Below are 5,290 nucleotides of genomic sequence, written 5' to 3'. Positions count from 1 at the left end.
GGTCAATTATTTCTCAATTTCTACAGACATGAGAACATTATCGACGACACATTTGTTGTGTTTAGTGGATGAATATTTCAAATGAGTCGGTATTCCGATGAGTACTTATTATATGCTCCTACTAGACGAAGCAGAATTCATACAGAACCTTCTCAATGACATAAAAGGAATCTTCTTAAAGTTTTTTCTTCATTTCACTTTCAGTTATATTGATGTTATTCTGTCACTCAGTAACCCACATTGCAGTAAGTGCTCGCATCTCATATATCCCATTGAACCTAAGATTAAGGATACTACCAAAACTAGGTGTACTTCATATCTTGATCTTTTCAGCGATGTTGACACAGATGGACGACTTCAAAATAGAATCGAGACAAATGTGATGATTTCAACTTTGCAATTGTCAACTTCCCATTTCTCAGATGTAACATACCCTTAGCCCCATCTTAAAGTGTTAACATATCTCAACGTGTTATGGCTGGGTATGTTTTGGCAATACAAACTCCATTAACAGATGTGTGCTCCTTACACAAAAACTGCTCCTACAGATTTAAGAGGGAAAACGACTGAAATCTACCCCACATACAGTCACCATCATGACTTGGTTGACCAATATGATGTGTGTGTGTGTGTCTCAAATCAATAGTGACATATTTTCATTGTCTTAGGTCTTTAGAAATCATAAAAGTCGTTTGATCTGTTGACATATTGTGACATTTTAACATGACGGGTGATGCATGTACAGCAGGTGACGCTTAGGGATCATAGATTTATTCTTACGAGGAAGCTCCGAGCATGCTCGGAGGATGCTCGGAGCTTTTTCAGTAGGCTCTTCTCAGCAGTTTATGTGACAATAATTATCATGATCCATTAAGATGTCAATCAAATCTATAGCACTTTTATAATAAGGAAAGTAGAGCATTATAGAGGAAGCTCCATTAACACCTGTGTAAACATCTGGTCTATTCAAACAAATCTTGCATTAATTTTACAAAACTATAAAATAGATGAGAAATTCTTCAATATTACTGTACAATGCTTGGTATCAAGTCTTCACAGAAAGAAAATGATTTCAAAACATTTTCTTAGTAATTATCATTCTTTTTCAATACACATGATATAAAAAAACACTCAAATTTTATATTTGAAATATAAATATATTTTAAATTTATACTATATAAAATGAAATATAAAAGTCATCAAAGACACAAACTATGGTTATTGATTTATAACCATACTACCAAAACATAGTACATTCAGTTTCATACGAAAAAGGGTTGATCTTTTTTTATATTCCATTTAATTTGACAGTTGTTTGAAATAAATCCTCCATTTCATTGCAGAAAAGTTTTTTTGAGACGCAAACATGTTTCTTGGGTGTTTCAAAGCAATAAAAATATATTATATTCTACAGGGAAAAAAGGGGAGAGAATTTGATTGGTTAACTTCTGGTGATGTTTACTTTCTTATATTCACTGAAAAGTTATGCTATATTTTCACTGTAGTACAGGACATTTATTTATGTCAAGTATTTCTTTATTTAAAACATAGATAAATTCTGCACATTTTTTTTGAAATATAACAATCATGACAATTAAACAAAGACTTATAGGGGGAAAATAATTTTACTCATGCCAAGTATTTCTTTATTTAAAACAAAGCTAAATCTGCACAATTAAAAAAAAATGCCAAGTAAAGAGAGACGTACTAGAGGGAAAACAATGGTGGTATTACCCCCTCAAACCAGGCATCCACTAATGAATTTAAAGTTTTCTTAAAGTAGCCATAATTTTCTATAAAAGAACTTAGTTTGCAATTTAAAAAAAACATATTACCATTGTTTAGTTAGGGGCATTACTTAAACAAGTAATTTTCAAAATTACCTATACAAGTTATGTTGAAAACAAGGCTGTTTCAAATATTACTTCTATATCATGAATAAGTAACTTCTGTTAATATTATTTTTATAGGTGTTCATCCATACAGGTTTTACTAGCTTTAACAAATTTTCACAGATATCTGGTTATTTTCCCCATGAAATATACTGGTAAAGCTATTTAAATCCTCAACAAGCACTAATTGCTTTTCTGATGCCACACTTCTTGGTCAAAGATTGGCCTCTTGGGGCTATTATAATATCATTTCCCCTTAAAATCTTAGAGATAGACAGTTATAAACTAGATATGGAACCTTTAATTAAGACTTGAAGTTATTTATAATTTGAATCTTAATCGAAAGCAATTACATATATTCCTTAAATAATTGTAAGTACTAAGTTTTTTGAAGTTGTATAAAATAATTTATTAAAGTAATATTTTTGTCATTATTTTTTAAAGTAACCTCTCTATACTCATCTAAAATTGGATAAATACTTAATTTTATTTAATGAAATGATATAACAATTCTTGAAAACTACATTTAGTCCATGCTTTATTTGTCATTTAAAATTACTATTGAGTTATTAAATAATTTTTAAAAACAAAAAATATTTATAAAAGTGACTAAAAAAAATTACTTGTTTAGTATCACCACCTGACTGTTGTTTGTGTCTTGATAACTTTTATGTAGCATATTATATAATATAAACTATTTTTAAATCATATCATCTAATTATAAAATTTGAGAATTTTTTTATTATAAAAAAAGGAATGATTATTAAATATAATAAGAAAATATTTAAATGACTTTTACTTTTTGTGGAGACTTGAGATTTCTTTCTAAGCATTACACAGCACTGTTGAAGAATTTCTAATCTATTTTATAGTTTTGTAAAATTTAATGCAAAATGTATTAGAATAGACCATATGTTTACACAGGTGTTTATGGAGCATCCTCTATAATGCTCTACTTTCCTTATCATAGAAGTGGTGTAGATTTGATTGACATCTTAATGGATCATGATAATTATTGTCACATTAACTGCTGAGAAGAGCCTACTTAAAAAGCTCTGAGCATCCTCCGAGCATGCTCGGAGCTTCCTCGTAAGAATAAATCTATGATCCCTTACCATGTTGACACAACCAGTCTAGCTCCTTTGGGAGTAAAGAGCCTATTTCTCAAAAATGGACCCAAACAAAATGTCAATGGTCACTCTCAAACTCTTAAACCAATTCAGTACCATTTATTTCACCAGCAATAGTTTTGGTCCCTTATACCTGTTTTCAGCTATTTGTCCTTGCATTTTAAAATGTAACATAATTACGAGTTACTTTTGACAATAGTGGGATTGTTACATTTTTTATTTGATTGATAGAGGACTTTATATGGAAGACCCCCCATAAAGCACATTATTTCTGTTAAATACATTAATACTTGCCAGGTCAAATTTATAAATTTTGCATTAGGTTGAATGGGAACCCATTATGTGACACCAGTGCTGCTATGTATGTGACCACCAAATCAATTCTACTGATTCCAATATGTACAACATGTGTGTATAGTTTGAAAAGATTAAGACCTATACTTTCAGTATAAGAGAACTTTATATAATCATTTAAATTGAAAGATGAAAATATGATTTCCTAATGGAACCCATGCTGAATCATTGTCACCAAAAAATAATATAAAAAGAAAGACTGATGGTGGTCGAGTTTCAACATTTGCTAGTTCTAATGCAACAGCCTACCAATTATCAATGGTCTGTCATAAGTAGTTCTTCATAACACACCTTGTCAAATAACTTTGCATCTGAACATCATAAAAAGTCACAAATTATGAGTCCCCTACCGACGAAGTCGAAGGGGACTTTAGGTTTGCACCTCCATCCTTCTGTCTGTCTGTCAATCCATCAGTCCGGCAAATCAGTTTTCCACTTTTTTCCTTCGTGCTTGAAGATATTGATTTGATATTTGGTGTACTGTTTTATCATGACAAGTTACAGATCCAGTTCGAATTTTGTTCCGGTCTGACGATTTTGTGCAGAATTATGGTCCTTGAACTTAGAAAATTTACTCAAATAATCAGTTTTCCACACTTTTTTTTGTCATGTTTGAAGATATTGATTTTAAGATTGGTATAAAGTTTTATCATGACAAGTTACAGATCAAGTTCGAATTTTGGTCCGGTCTAATGATTTTGTGCAGAGTTATGGTCCTTGGACTTGGAAAATTCACTCAAAAATCAATTTTCCACATTTTTTTTCGTCATGCTGGAAGATAATAACTTGATATTTGTTATATAGTTTACACCATGACAAGTTATAGATCAAGTTAGCATTTTGTTCTAGTACAATGAATTTTTATCGGTAGGGGACTATGTATTGTCAGGCAAAACTCACAGAATGCTTGTTTGAATATGACTGAAGGAAACTGGATTGTATAGAAGCTAATGCAACAACTTATCATATATGAAAGATAAACAATAGGTAGGTATTCATAATTGTTGAAGCAAGAGTCTCCATTTTCCTATGTCCTTTGTTTTAATAGAACCAAGGATCACTTGTTATTTAAAATTTGTGGTCGAATAAAACTGGAAAGGTCCAAGGTTTGCTACTTTTCAATGTTGTATAAGGATCTTTCATATTTTACATTGGAAATTCAAATATGTAATTTGTCTGTTGAAATAACTAAAGATTATCTTATGATCACAGACACCCCACCTGCAGCAGCTGGGAGTGAAATAACTTGAAATTATCTAATGATCACAGATACTCCACCTGCAGCAGCTGAGGGATCATATCTGTAAAACATAAAATTAAAAAAAATATCAATTCAAACACTCTGGAACGGTTAACCGTTAAAATGAAAATGACAAAAAATAAACTTAACCTGTGTTTAGTGGTTGAAAACATTTCAATAAAATTTCTAATAGTTTCAACTAGAGGCTCTAAAGAGCCTGTATCGCTCACCTTGGTCTATGTGCATAATATGCAAAAATTAACAAGCATTCTCAGAGTATTGCATGGCAATACATAGTCCCCTACCAGTTAAAAATTAATTGTACTGGAAAACAATATGCTAACTTGATCTATAACTTGTCATGGTGTAAACTATATAACAAATATCAAGTCAATATCTTCAAGCATGATGACAAAAAGTGTGGAAAAATGATTATTTAAGTGAATTTTCTAGGTCCAAGGACCACAACTCTGCACAAAATCATCAGACTGGAACAAAATTCGAACTTGATCTGTAACTTGTCATGATAGAACAATATACTAAATATCAAATCAATATCTTTAAACACGAAGAAAAAAGTGTGGAAAACTGATTTGCCGGACTGACTGATGGACAGACAGACAGACAGACCAGTGGAGTGCAAACCTAAAGTCCCCTTCGACTTATTTTCTTAG

Source organism: Mytilus californianus, unplaced genomic scaffold (genome assembly GCF_021869535.1).
Source record: "Mytilus californianus isolate M0D057914Y unplaced genomic scaffold, xbMytCali1.0.p SCAF_6, whole genome shotgun sequence".
Taxonomy (NCBI): Eukaryota; Metazoa; Mollusca; class Bivalvia; order Mytilida; family Mytilidae; genus Mytilus; species Mytilus californianus.
Note: the sequence above shows the minus strand (reverse complement) of the source record.